A 15,384-nucleotide genomic window follows, 5' to 3' on the forward strand; every position below is an offset into this window, starting at 1 on the left:
CCACCCCACGCAGGGTCGCCGGCAGGCTGCGGAGCATCTGCACGCGGGAGAAAATACAACCGGAGTCACACAAGTGTCTTCACGATGCTTCTTGGAGAAACCGTGCTGACACATTCTCCCTCTTCCCTATTTTCCCCACCTCCAGCAGCGCAGTGGGCGTTTTCTTGCTGCTTCACCTCCCACAGCCAAGCGAAGGTGGGATGTTGTGTAACGTGCGCCCTCGGGAAAGGAAACTGAGTCACGGTGCGGGGGGTCAGGGTCCGTCCCCCCGCTTTGCTGGAGGGGGACAAGGGAGGGCAGTGAGCAAGCCCGGCTCGACCAGGGCTATGTGGCTGGAGGAGCACCCTCCGAACCGGGGCTCGGGTGCAGCAGGGTGCCTCCCTGCAGCAGACCTCGTTGCCATGGTGGGGAATAAACCTGCCTGGAGCGAGAGGGAGGAGAATGTGTAAACAGCCATCGCATCCCTGGGAAGGCTCGTAAGCTGCGGCTGGCTGTGAGGGGAGAAAATCAGATGGAAAAATATATGGCTGGGAATTAGGAGGGAGCTTTCAGAGTCAAAGAGAGGGACCAAAAAGCCTGGCTACAGAGTCAGAGAAGGAAACGATTAAAGCTCTTGTGGTTCAGTGGTGAAATGAAAGCAGCAATTACAATGGGAAAATGTATACATACCCAAGGAAAACTAGATAGCAGTCGTTACATTATGGAAGATGTGAAATGTTAAGAATGCAAGAAGCAAAATGAAAATGCCAGGGAAAAAACATGCCTGGAAGGGCTAAGGGCAATAAGAAAGGAGGTTTTAAAATTATCTTTGTATTATTACAGACAAAAGCTTAATAGAGATGGCAAAATTGCTAATGATGATACATAACAGGCAGAAACAGGCAGCAAATATTTCTGTTTGGTATTTGGAAATGAGCAGGCAGCTATATTTGTCTCACATCGGGCTGCTGAAGCACTTTCTAGTTCATTAATGATGTCGCCTTATTAAATATCATCTGCCAGGAATAAACACTGGAGAAGCGGTAGGCTGGGGTGCCTTGGCTTCGTGCCCTGCCTGAACCGCGATCACAGGCCCTGGAGTGAAGCCCGGAGCTGGGGATGCTGCAGGAGGTAAAGGGGAGGGTAAAGGTGAGTCAGCTCCCAGAGAGGGGATGTGGGATAACCCAGATCGGTGCTGCCTGCTCAGCCTGGCTTTAATCCTAGGCAAAATAAAAGAGAAGCTGATGTAAGATTCGATTAATAAAGAATTAAACGATAGAAATCTAATTAATGACAGTCCACATGGTTTATGGAAAACAACGTCTTGTCAAACAAAGCTGGTTCGTTCCGTGATGGGGTGATGAGTTAGGTTAGCGGAGGTGATGGTGCGCTGCACCAGCACATGTTTTGCAGGGCCCCAGATCTGAACTGGAGGGCGACCTGGTCCCCCAAAACTGATGCAATGCCTGTTAGCAAAGGGCACGCAGCCGGGATGAAATCTGGGCTACGAGCAGCTCACAGCATCGCAGGGACCCTCGCCCTGCACAGCCCCGGCTCACCCGGGCTCCTGGCCCTGCTGGCAACCTGCGGCTGTGGCATGCATACGTTGACACGCACACGGTGACACGCACGGGGACAGCTGCTTTGCCAGCCCATAAGCTCTTAAGGGTTGGAGTTTCCTGTGTTAATTGAAGCAGAAGAATACTCTTGGCGGCTGCCTCACCTGGCAGGAGGTATGCTTGTTGTCCCCCTTGATGATGTGTGAGCTGAAATGACCTCTGCTCGGCTCCTGCTCTTTGCACAGTCAGCCCACCAGCTCGTTTCCCCCTTTTTCTTTTTTTCGTGATTCCCTTATTGCTTTCACCTTGATTTCTTTTTTCCCCTTTGGCTTAATCAGTAGCTTCTTGGGGTCAGATTTTGGAGGCAAACTAAATACTGTGGGCACCTGTCTCAGGGGAAGGGGCTGTATGTTTATTGAGGCCAGAAGGATGCCTCCCCTGCACTTGCTGGGGTGCGCAGGAGGATTTTGGGGGCCGGAGAGGAGTGCTCCCTCTCTGCATGCGGAGCTGGGGTGCAAATGGATGCTGTCTGCAGGGATGAGGGCTGTGATGCTGGTGGCAGAGGATGTCTGTCTGCAAGTCCCTTCACTCTCCCTGACCCGCCAGCACACACACAGCTAAATTACAGACCCGCAGACAAGGCACAGTGAAGAGGACGGGCATCTGTGTCATGTCCAGTAGTGCCATGCACATCTAGTAATCAGCCCAGAAAGTTAATCCTGTAGCTGGGCTGCTCCCTCACCCCCAGCACAGTGTGAAGGTGCACCGGTTGGGCAAACACTCACGCATCTCCTCCACGGGCAGGGGGTTTACCAGGGACTGCACATTTCTGGCATGCTGCACATCACCCCACTTTTGCTTCGGAGGAGGAATTATCCTTATAGAAAAATACAAACATTTGCTACACTGGCTAGTCCCAATGCAGCTGGTGCATCACCTCGAGGTGCAGCACTAGAAGGGGACTGTGAGAGTTGCTTGCAGGGCAGTGCAGGCTAGAAAAGTTCCTTTATTAATGGGAAGGGAATGGAGAGAATAGCTTCTGTTCAAGGCACGTGAACGGAGGGGAAGAGGGAAACATCGTGGAGGTCCCAGCACATGCGGGAGCACCCTGGTGCCATGAGCCCAGCCGGCTGCGAGCCCCTGCAAGGCCCCATCCCTGCACGGCTGTCCCCTCCACAGGGACCACGTCCCCAGGTGGGGAGCACAGAGGTACATCTGCGTTGGTTCTATCTGTGCTCCGAGGCTCAGCCCGTTTCAGCCTCATTACAATTCCATGTCCTCGTGGCGTCTCCTGACACTGCATCATTTACAATGCCCAGGAGGCAAATACAATGACTCATTATTATTAGTTAATGAAGCATCCAAGCACTAAACCCACAGTCTGCCGAACCGATAAATAGCTCAGGCTGAATCCGATTTACCACACATCTTGCTGGCTCCTCTGGCAGCGATGGAGCTGCCGCCCGCCGCAGCCCCCCAGCCCCTTCCCCGCCGCTGCGGATGCAGGCAGCAGCCAGGCGCTGGCAGGGAGCGGGGCTGGGAGCATCCATCCAGCTGCCAGAGCTGGCGAGCAATGCTGGCTGTTCCCGCTGTGTCACCTCGCAGACCAGAGACCACCAGTAACGCACTGGTACCTCCCCTCCTGCAGTGTCATGGGCTTGCAGGGACAAAACTCTGACACAGCGACAGCTTTGAAGCCACCAGCTTCAAAGCCACCGGCCTGGGGGACAGAGGACCCCGTTCTGCATTTTGAGCCTGCACCAAGGGAGCCAGGGGAGACAGGGGCAAGGGGAGGCGCAAAGGACACGGCACATCCTTGGCCAGCAGCATGGATAACGCAGAATCTCTCAGGCTGCATCTCCCTTCCCAGAAGGATAAATATTTGATAACAAATTACTTTGAAGATAATCCACTTAATCCTTTGCCATGTCTCCAGGTTTCACTGTAATTAAAATGTGATTAATTTTCTAAAGAAAACCTAAAACCCCATGCCTCTACTCACTCCCTCTCCCCAGGGTGCAAGGGATGGGCTCAGCCCCATGACAGGGACAATGCAGTCCTGCCGAGCCCGCTGCTGGTGGCCGAGCAAAGCCCAGAATTGGACCCACACACATCCTGCATGGCTCAAACCACCAAGCTTGGAGCCAAGGACATGAAAGCCAGACATGCCTCAGGCACCAGGAAGGGCTGACACAGGCATGCAGCCCCCGGGAGCTGCTCACCCAGATGTGTCCCTGGACTGGGAAGGGGCTTTTGACCCCATATCATCTCCCCCTGAAGTCTTCCCCCAGACCCTCACCTCCCTTAGCCCTTGTCCCCTGCCCAGAGCAGTTGATGTCCCACTGGTGTCGCAGTTTTAGGGCTGGGGTCTGCAGAACCAGTAGGATGCCCACCCCATGCTCTTCTGCATCTCCCAAGGGCTGGTGCAGTTCTAAACTGGGGGTTTCAGATGCTCAGCCCTTTAACCCCCACCTTCATAGAGACAAAAATGTATTATAGTGGTTTTGCTCGTGGCGGGGAGCTGCCGGTGCAGAGCTGGCGTGGGCCGGGGAGCGGTGCAGAGGGGAGGTGCGCGGGCTGTGCCCCGCTGACAAAGCGGGATCACCTTTCCATTCCCCGAGCACCAAACCCAGGGTTGACTCAGCTGATCAAAAATAGAGAGTGAGGGGAGGTGTGAAAGCCAGCAAAAAAAAAGGAAAAAGGGAGAAAAAGAAAGAAAACCCAACCAACCTGACTAAGGCAATCTGCATCCGCCTCTGCCTCCCCCAAGGTCCCAGAGCCCGGGGAGGGGGGACATGGCTTTCAGAGCTGAGCAATACCTCTGGGGAGCTGTGCTGACATCTCCCCCAAGGTCCCCAGCCATGGCAGCGCTGGTCCCCACAGGGGTGGTGGCAGCTCTGACTCAGTGTCACACCTCACAGTGCACCAGGAGCCAAGGGGTGGGGATGGGGGTGCTGGCAGCAGGTCACACCACTGGAAGTGGAGGGTGGAACCCTCCCTCTGCTCCTCACTTCCCAGCATGGCTATCGGGGGACTCAGACACTCAAAGACACCACGAGGTGCATCCCTCATTCCCAGCTGTGTCACTTGTCCCAGAGCTGATTGCAGCAAAACCAAGTTGGATTTTCTGGCTTTTTGCTGGTCAGTGTTGAGTGGAGTGACCCAGGAAGCCCCAGCTTCCCTACGGACCATCGCTGCTCCAGATTTGGGCAGTGTACCTGGGGCAGCATGGGCTGAGCTTGCCCCAGCCCCATATGCGCCCCATGGTCCCGCTGTCCCCTGCCACTGGGGTCGAGCGGAGGAGAGGACAGAGGCAGCCCTGGCTGCTGGCACTTAAATATTCCCCTTCCCTCACGGCAGAGCAGCTTTCCCAGCCAACACTGGGAGAATGGACCTTTGCTGCATGCAACTCTGACTCTTGGTCCTGCATGACCGGTGTCACCACCTTGCCGTCCCCAGGGAATTTCCCAGGATCGAGCCAACTTCTTTCCACCCAGGTTTCGAGGCTGGATGCCCTGAATAGTTCCCAGCTCCAGGACAGGCTAAGAGGAGACAGCCAAGCAGCCAGGGTGGTAAAGCTTCAGGGGGAGTTTGATGGGAGCTGCTCCTGCTTGGGGACATCGCAGCACATCGCAGGCATGAAGCCACCACCCTTGGTGCCAGGCAAGCCGAGCTGTCCGTGCCAGCCAAGGGAACATTAATTTGCTTTGCCCACATCTAACAAGGATGTAAATCCTGGCTAAAATTAACACAGTGCCTTCACTGCACCAGACCCGGTGGGGCTTTCCTTATTATCTGTCCCAGGATAGTTGTGTCTTCAGGTCAATCCTGTTAAGAGAAGCTTTGGAGGTTGGGACCATTTGTCGTAGAGTAAAACCCCCCTGAGCACAAGGAGTGTGGGAGAGCGGCAAAGAACCACACTTATCAGATAGTTCAGCCCAGATTCAGCTCCAAGGACGCAGATGAAGCTGCATTGTTGAGAATATCAGGTTTTGCTATTGAATCCCAATAGCCGGCCAGCGCTTTTGAAGCAGCAAACAGAACGGCCACCTCGCTGCAAGTCGGGATGCTGCCTTGTAGCCACTTCTGCAGCAGGCATGTGTGCACGGGCATGAAAATTTGCTGGAGAGGGGAAGCCAGTTGGTGAAGGCTGCCAAATTGTCAATGGAAAAAGAGTTACGCTACTGAAGGATCAGTTATTCAACAGAGATGGCAGCTTCATTGCTGGGATGAATCAAAGAGCCATGTCTGCCCATGGCGGGGGGACTCTCTGCCCACACGGTTGGCAGAGGCTGCGCAGCCGTCGGGGTACGTGCTGCTGGAAGCCGTCAGCATGATGCTGTGCTCTAAGAGCAGGGAGTTTTTCCAATAAAATACCACTAGCTTTTGCATCATGAGGTCCGGAGTTTTCATTAAATTATAATGTTAAGGAATAAAACTCAGCACATGCCCGGTTTTTCTCTTGCAGGTATTCAGCACAGTGCAGTCTGCAAGGTAAGCGAGCTCTGCTCTGCGTACTTTGCTTTTGCTGTACCCCAGGGTAGCCCTGAGGAAGGGAAGAAACAGTTGCTTTCATAAGCCTTCCTCCCTTCCTCTTTCCTCCTCCTCTTCCCCCCACTGAATTCAGATTTCCAAACAAGACCAGGCAAAGAAACTCCCGTGATGGTCACCGACAGAGCCCACTCCCTTCACCTGGCTGCAGCAAGGAGCTGTGTTTTAGGAGCATCCCGTTGGGCTTTCTGCATTTCTCTCTCCCCTTACAGTGCCTTGGACAAGCCGTACTGCGAAAGACCAGAGGAAAAGGGGTTGAAGTCACCACCTGCCTCGACCAGCACCTCCAAAAGCCACTCAGCAGTGCAGGAACCCCAAAGGCCCTTCCCTGGCTCTGTGCCCTGGCCGGCAGTGACACGCAGGGGATGGGCTGAGCACCCCCGTTGTCCCCTGAGCCTTGGGACATCCCCGAGGGCTCTGACCACACTGAGGCACGTGGGGGTCCACCTGGGGCAATGCCAGCAGGCAAGTTTTGTATTTATTTCCCTTGAAAACATCTCCTTAACGGGCACTTAACATTATGCTTAAGTGACAACGAATTACACTTTTTATTTAAGAGCAGGCACAAGGAACCCTTGTGATTCCCTATAGACTAATGGCACATTTCTCCTCACAGACAGCCAATTAAATATTTAATCAGCACAATAGCCGGTTAAGTATTGTATATGGGCATAAATACAACCCAATACATTTCCACGCCACATTAAGCTGAAGCTTGTAGACACTTGTCTCCCCGGCATCAGGCACGACAGCTCGGTCAATGCATCCTTTGAAAGCAGACTCTATTTATTTTCTGTCATATTAAGTAGGCATCATTTCTATCCTGTCCCAGCCAAGTATATTAACTCTTCAGGAGCACCATATGAATAACCTGCATCAAATTGTGGATTAGGGGAAGATTGCCGCCTTCCTGCTCAGCAGCTATCTGTGAGCTGACTGCAAATTTCCACAAATAATTTCTCTTTGGGTCGCATCCTGGAGCTGCAGCAGCGGCTGGAGGGCCATTGCTCTCCACGCTCCTTGGATGCTTTAGAAGAGATGGAAGATTCAGCAATTAAAGACACAAGCTAGAGAAAAAGGGGAAAGAAAAGAATTCTGCTTCTCCTCATTTAATGGAGAGGGCTGAGGTTAAAAAGACATTAAAAATCAGGTTTTCAGACAGGTCGTCACCACAGGGAGGGAGGGACGGGGCTTACGGCACCTGGAGCATTCAGCATGGGCTCTCGGTGAAGGCGCAGCATGGGCTGTGGCTGTGGGCACGAGTGGGGTTTCCTGTGGGCAAGCGGAGCCAGCCCCAAAGGAGGGCAGTGCTGGATCGGCGCTTGCAGGGCTATGCCCAGTGCAGTGTGCAGAGAGAGAAACATTCATTCCATTTTCCCACCATCAAGGAGATGTCTTCATTCCACAAGCGTCTTCCTTCTGGCTTGATTTCTATTCAGCTTGCTTTCAGTCTCCATTTCCCAAGCTCTCTTTGGCTTGATTATAACTGTAAGAATAAATCTATTTACGGTGCATTGTTGCAAAATGAATCAATAAACCCGAAGCAAACACAAGGCCAAATCCTCAACAACTCGAGTGGGTGGCTTTGTATTGGCTGCAGTGGGTGCTGCCTCCCACATCCCCCCTGTGCTTCTCAGGTAAGTGCTGTTCGCAAATGCAAGGGTCCTTCCCGGTACAGAAAGTTAAGCGTGATGGATTATTGACAGCTGATTTTCTTTTCTGGCCTCTGACCGACTTCAGATATGAATCAAAATCCTCTTCTCAGTTCTGCAAGCCACGGTGATCAGTGCTGGTAAAGTAACAAGAGGAATATGAGCCCCTGCTTGCGGAGATAAGCTACTCTTGGAAAAGGGGTCTTTGCTTGATTTCAAGGCAAGCACATAACATGGGACATGCTTCGATACAACACCTAAACACGGCAGAGACTGAGCAAGAACGGGATGTAGTGTTACACAGCACCTTCCCTGCTCAAGGCATTTCTAGGGCTTTGCAAAGCACTGAGCTAGCAGAATGCTGGCAGGGGGAAGCAGATGCCAACTGCCCCGCACTAGGATGGAGCTCCCAAACACCAGAGATCATTTAACTAGAGGGGCACCAGTGCAAACCCTGCAAAATGACACTGTAAAAAGGCTTTTCAAGGTTTGTGAGCCACCCTTTGGAGAGCTAGAGACTGTGAAAGGGTGGTGTGTAGGGAAAGATCAAACTATGGGAGGGACATCATTTTTTGGTTAATTTTATCTATCTTAGAATAGTTTCTATAGAAATCTGTTACGTTACATAAAGGTTTTGGGAAAGCAAAGGCTGTGTGGTTCGCTGGAGACCAATGAACAGACTGGGCACCCCAGCACTATCCTGGCCCCACGCCCAGCGCTGATGGCTTGACTGGGCTGAGCAGGTTCACGCCTTCCCAGTGAGCTGTGGTGGCCAGCCGGGGCCATGATAACAGGCTTCATGACCTCACAGGGCTTTAATCTAACATGTTATTTCATCCTCGGCCAGGCTGTGAGTACACTTGTGCCGATTACATCATCTCAGCTGAAGTGCAGTAAGGCTTTAAGCCCCATGAATGCCCTCGGTTGTGTGCCTGTTGCCTTAATTACAACCTGAATTTCATCAAAGGTTAATTTGATCCTAGACATGGGGAGTGACGGAGCCGGGAATTTGCCTCCAAGTACCCCCAGCCATCCCCCTCAGCTTCCTACTAATAAATCTCCTTCCATTAGGAAGCAACAGGCAAGTGCTAAGGGTGATTTCCACTTTTCTGTCTCTGTTGCTCTTAGTTCAACCTCTGCAGCAGCTGCCAGGCACCATAAATCACCGAGCACAATCCTGGAGCTGGGGATCACTGTCTTGTAAAACAAATATCTTCCAGATTTTGTAGCACCTGATGCCGGTTACAAACTGTTGATTGTCGGGTTCTTCCTCCTCTCTTCCATTTATTTCCCAGCCCTGCGTCTCTGCTACTCCTTGTCTGCTATATATCTCCCGTTTATTGTTATTTCTTTCCCCGCTTTGTTTTAATAACTCTTTTACTGTGGATTCTTGTAAAAACAGCTGCTCTAGCCAGTAAAAAAAAATAGAATATCTGGAAACAGATGCCCTGGCATTGCTTCAGCTGTAATCTGCTAGATTTATAATTCCTCTTCGGTTCAATATTGATTCAGAATAAAGCAACTCAAAACACACTGGCAGCTCACAGCTTTTTGTAGTGTTCTTCTATCTTTCTTCTTCTCCACCACGACATTTCTTTTCTCTTCATTCACACAACTAAAAAGTACGGAGGAACAAACCAATGCAAGCTGATGAGAGACACCCAGGTGCCTGCAGAGCAGAGGGTTTATGTCTGGAGAAGCTCAAAAGAATGTTGTCAGATGCTTTTTTATTGTTTTAATTTCTTTCCTCTTGTCCAGCATTATCTACCTCCTCTCAGCATCGCTCCTTAAGTCACTCCCCTGAGTTTCAGGGACTTACAGAGTCCCCGAGGCTCACACAGAGGCAGTGGCAGCCCGGTAGCCCTGGGCCAGGGCACAGTACCTGCAGTAGGTGCAGTTGTGGCTGTCCACAACTGTGTCGGGTTCTGGGTGAGGGAGCCCGGGGGCCGGGCACCACAGCTCTTTCTCAGCCTGTCTGCCGCTGAGGGTTAGCGAGGGGTTAGCGAGTCCCTTGACACCATGTAGAAATGGAAAAGATATAATTTCCCTCTGGTAAAGTGCCTCAGGAGCCCTCAAAGACAGGCAGGAGAAAGCTATTGGCACACTTATTTCAAGTCTATAACCCATTTAGGATGCATGTATTAAATATACAGCTTATATCCCCACTGGCAAGCACAGGCACCAGGAGTCCCTGAAGCCTGCCTGTAAGTGGCTCGAGGGCCACACCATCCATTCACCAGAGTACAGATTTCTTCTGACTTACCCCGTGCCGATGAGACTGTACCTAAGTGCAGAGCAGAAGGCTTGTTTGGAGCATAAAAGAGGAATCTGCTCCTTTGAACATTTTCCCGCACGTCAGATGGTGCCATCTCTCTCTTACACCTCAGTTTCTCTCAGGGCTATTTGGTTTGAATGGTTGGGACTATTTATGCCTGACTTCCCTTCCAAGCCCAGTCCCACCTTGCTTCCTCCTGACAAAGGCTCTGCCAGCCCTACAAGCTGTGTCTTCGCAACAGAGCTCTCATTTGGGTACTGTAAATTAGCCTATTGATTTCTTCTTCAGCAGAGGAGGTAGCCTGGGCTCTCTTTACATTACAAAATCCCAGGTGGTCCCCAGTTATCACACCTCACCCAGATACAGTACCGTCTGTACTCTGCAAACTCAGCGTAGCCCTTTGGGTTCCCCCTCGGGCTCCCCACTGGGTTCTCCCTGCCCCTTCAGCTGCCTTCGCCTCTGAGGAGTTGGGACCAGCTTAAGGGCAGCACACAAAGCTCAGCAGCCACACATCTCTGTGCTTACCCGAAGCCTGGCACTTAGAAGCACAAATTTAGGAAGTAAAGGATCAGTCCTATGACAGGGTGAGAAACATCACTTCTAGCAGAGTACACTGCTGCAGGGCATTTGATTCGGGGAAACAAGCTCCAGCCCTCCCAGCCAACGGCCAGGCTGGCTGACTCAGTCGGGCAATAAGTTCACCGATTCCCCGAGCTCTGCCACGTGTCAGCCTGGGGCTGGGAAACCCTCAAGCGATCATTTACATCGCTGCTCCTGGGATGGCGGAGATGCTCCTAGATATGCTCCCAAAGGCTCTACATCAGCAGAAAAGCTGCTCTCCGTGCTGTCTGCCTGTGCACTGGGGTGGCCTGTCCTCCCCCAACACGGGACCCCATGGTGGGGTGGGTGATTTTTCCAGCAGGTAGGAGGGATGGGAAGGTGCATCTTTTTAGCAGGCTCAAAAGCCATCTTTGGCATGATGGTCCAACCTGGAATATGTGTTACCTGGGGGTAAGGCAGGGGTGGCTTTCTGTACCGAGAGTCCCCACGGTCCCCAGCCGGACGTCAGACAGAGCCTGCTGTAACCAGACAGTCAATGTCTCCCGCTCTCTGCCCCATTTGCAGCCCAGCAGAGCACACGGGCAATCCTGGAAAACCATCAGAGAACAGCAACAGTGAAATAACTGAGTGCTTCCCCCAAAGCATCTCGGGGCACAGAGGTGGTTGTGGGTCTGGGAGTGCACCAGTGCATCAGCGCATCTTGAACACATCAGTTATGTGACACCGGGAATGCCTCCTGGCTCTGTACTCAGTTCTCAACAACAGCGGTGGGTTTTGCAGCTTCAATGTATGACATTTTCTTTGCCATCCCCTCCTTCCCACATGAACAGCCCCAGGATTGAGCCCATACGTGAGGTCTGAGGTCTGCCAGGCTCAGAGCTGGGGGGGAGAGCTGGGGCCCATCATCTGCCTGAGGTTTGTCACAGAGTCCTTGAAATCTGCTTGTGCAAAATGACTGGGATTTAAGAAATGGCAATCTCCGAGGGGGAAAAAAAATAATGTTCTGTTGAAGCATTTCCAACCAGCTCTGCGGTCACTGTATTTTTCTTTCAAGAACTGATGCGTTGGCAGAGGTGCACACCCCATGCATGGTCCTCCGGGGTGGCCCCTCTCTCCCACGTCTCTCCCTCCTCTCCCACTCATTTCCATTGTTATTCCCCGCTGCAGTCCGTCACCGTTGCTCCGGCGGTTAGTTACTCCGACAGTCGGCATTTCCAGGAATGTGTAAGCAGGCAACCTTTCCTACACGGTCCCTGGTGCCGGTGGCAGGGACCAGCCCCATGCCAGGCTGGGGAAGGACGGGGTCCCACGGGGAGCGGAGCAGCGTGGGGAGGGCTCACCCGCCCCAGCAGCTGCTGTGCCAGGAGCTGGCAGACCCGCTGCCAACCGATCTGGTGTCATCCTAATTTGATTAATTGTTGGCTGCCTTCAGGGTGCTGGAGGATGATGTATTCAGCCAGGACGTGCACCTGGGTTCGTGATGGAGATTCATTAGGCTTATTGCATACCCCGTTAGACAGAATTACGAGAGCAAGTGGCTCTGACACAGCTCTCTAGCAAGATTTGCAGTCACACTGCTCTTTCTCGGTCTGTCTTTATTTATTTCTGGGAGGGAAGAGAGAGCTGGACATGACGGTGGCTGGAGAAACAGCCCATGTAAGTCCATAGGATAGTCCACGTTGCTGTAATCCCTGCATGAGGAGGAGGGAAACGCGATTTCCTAGGTGAGAGCATCTCTTCACCAGTGCTGGACACATTTACTGTGTGTTCATGAGGTCCTGCTTTGTCGGCAGCGGGTAAAACACCCTCCAGAGGAAGGAAGGGCAGATCTCTCCAGCTCTGCATCGGCGGGAGTGAGCAGTGCTGGGCTCTGCCAGGAGCTGGCGGGGACCCAGGGCAGCTCTCAAACCTTGATAAAACACAGCAGTTCTTCTCCCATTCTCAGATAGCCCAGCAGCAAAGCAAGACACTGCTCTCTGAACTTGGGTTCACCCGGTTCCTCCCTCGTTCGCTTTCCCGGGCAAACCTATGCGTCAGCTCCTGGCTGAAATTGGGACTCCCAGAGCTGACCTTTTTTTTTCAAGTTTCCAACAAATTAAGCAAGCAAGCACCAGACCTGCAGCTGGTCATGCTGGGGCACAGCAGACCATGAACGCCTTCCCCTTTGCCTCTACCTTGTTAATAGGGGGACCCCTGATACTACCATTCCGACCCCAGCCCGCCATGACAGTGACCACACAACTCAGGCCAAGGGACTTGTGTGGTTGTTATTTCCCCTCTCCTCTGCTGCCTCTCCGTGATATGGACAGGGCTCAGCCTCAGGTCTCCCTGGGAGGATGAATTTTCCTGACTCCTCTGAAGCTTTTAGGTGTGTTTCCCAGGAGGGAGAGTCTGGGGGAACCCGTGGGAAGTGCTTTGTCTTGCAGTGTTATGTACTGTAAGATGATGGTTATTAGCACACTCGAAGAAGCTGCCAGTTTCATCCTGCTGTACCCCCTGGGAGTAAGGCAGAAACCTCTGTGCACCACCTTGCTCAATAGGCTCGAGTCTTAACCATGAGGTCCTTTGGGCTGCTGAATTACAAATTAACCATGGGGCTCCTCAATTATGAATCCTCAGCAATAGCAACAGCGATGTGATATGGCAACCATAGCCTGGGATGTCTCTGGTGTCTCGTGTCGGCCCTGCAGACTCACCTTCTAAGCAACACAGGTATGGGACACGTGGAGTGTTGCCTCCCAGGCTTCCTCCAAAGGCAGCATCATCCCTCCTTCCTCCCTACCCCCACCGCAGCCCAACACTGATGCCTCCATGTCCTCCCTGCAGGAGCCTGGAGAGTGCAGGCAGATTGCCAGCACTGAGAGCTTGTCACAGCGAGTTTTCCTGATGGTCCCAGGTTAATCACCGCCCCTCACACACGCAGCCGCTTAAGGTTGTTCTTCGCTGCCCCAGGAGACTCGTGACCAGCTGGGCTGCCTCACAGGGCAGGAGGAGAGGAAGGAGGAGGAGGAGGGTGGGAGGGATGGACTGCAGGCTGCAGGGGGAGAAGGAAGGATGTTTGGTACCTTCAGGACGAGGGCAGCATTCTGCAGGCTGAGCTTCTCTCCAAATGCAAACGTCTGGTCCAAGCGCGTCACTGCAGCATCTTCTGTAGTCAAAGAAGGGAAAAACACCTCCAAAGGAGTGTCTGGCTGTTAGAAACGCCTGTCAGGATGGGGCCTTCTGGAGAGACAACTGCCTCTTCATTGACCTCTGGATAGTCCATGTGTACTTCCATATATTAAAGAATAACGGGATTCCGGTTGAACTACAAGGTTCAGCTGATGGGAGGGGAGTTGTGCAATTCCTTACACAATGTCTTTGTGTGTCTCGGAGGCCAGAAGTGTTAGCAGACTCTGAAGCAACCTGTGATATTGATAGAAAGAACCCTGGGGACACTGGGCAGGAGAAAGGAAATGGGAAGGTATCCAAACCTCCAGCTTTATGCTATGAGTTCATCTCTAAAAGATAAAAAAATGGGAAAATACACCGAGCAGCTGAGCAACTCCATCACTGACTGGAGCCACACAGCAGCCTGGACCTGTGAAGCTCCTTGAAGATGTGGAGGGCAATGTCTTTGAGACACAGCAGAAGTGCTGACCTGACCTGGCACAACTCATCCTGCAGGCCTGAGCAGCAAGCTCCCAGTGGCACAGAGCTCTCGGCTCTCCCGGGGCATCACCACGGGTCAGCACCACAATATGGTGGGCACCTGCCCTCCCAGTCTCATCCTCTTGTCCCATCCCGCACCACATCTGCCTTGCTTTTCTGCTTCTCAAACACTGTTTTTTCTGCATTTCTTTTTAGAGACGAAAAATAAAGGACAAAGGACCTGGTTTCCTTCTGGCTCTTGACCACAAGAGCCCTTGAAGAGGACCTATTTTAAGAAAGGAGAGCCTTCCCCCCGCTGGAAAAGTGGTTCAGCAAGGGCAGGCTCAGCGCCGTGCCCTCCAGTCGGGCACTTGAGACACCTGCTAGCAGCCACTTCAGCCGCCAAATGCTCATCCGGCAGTGGCAGAAATCAACGTCTGCAAGATATGCTCCAGCAGGATTCATGGGGAAGGTGGGGAGATTCATGTCCTGGGGAGAAGCCCCCGCCACACACCCCCTGCACTGGCTCACTGCTCGGGTGGCAGCAATGCCACCTTCTCCCCAGGGTGGGCACCCCATGGGCAATGGGCAAGGGCACCTGCTGGGTGGCTTGGATCCCCTCCAAGGCTGAATATCTCACACTTTCAATCCACGGGGCTGAAGAAGCAGGAAGTCTCCATGAGAAGGGCTGCCCAGGCTCCCCTTGCTGATGGCAATCTTTTTTTTTCACTATGAAAAATTCTGAAGCTGATTTTATGTCAGATGCAGAAGGCAGGGCAGGATCCCGCAGAGGCCATTTGGCACATCTCACTCTGTGCTTAGCCCCAGGCTTGTGCTCGGGGACACATCTCACCTTGGAAAGCTCCGGTGTGTCCGCTCCAGCCCTGCCTGGCAGGTCATTGCCTGTGTTTTTGATTCTCCACTTGGGAAGGTGCTTCCTGACATCTGTTCAGAATTTGATTCTCCTCTATTTACATTTTATAGCCCTTGCTCCTCTCCCCTTGGTGGGTCTGAGTGCAGTAACTCGAAATGATATTATCTGTATCACTTAAGTTTTTATGCACTTCACTTAAATTTTCTCATAACCAGCTTTATTTTTCCCTTTCTCCTGACTACCTTCAGCACTAGATATTTTAGTGCCGTGTTAAGCATCTTTCCCCTTTCCATAAGGTTATTT

The sequence above is a fragment of the Aptenodytes patagonicus genome, chromosome 12 (genome assembly GCF_965638725.1).
Source record: "Aptenodytes patagonicus chromosome 12, bAptPat1.pri.cur, whole genome shotgun sequence".
Lineage (NCBI taxonomy): Eukaryota > Metazoa > Chordata > Aves > Sphenisciformes > Spheniscidae > Aptenodytes > Aptenodytes patagonicus.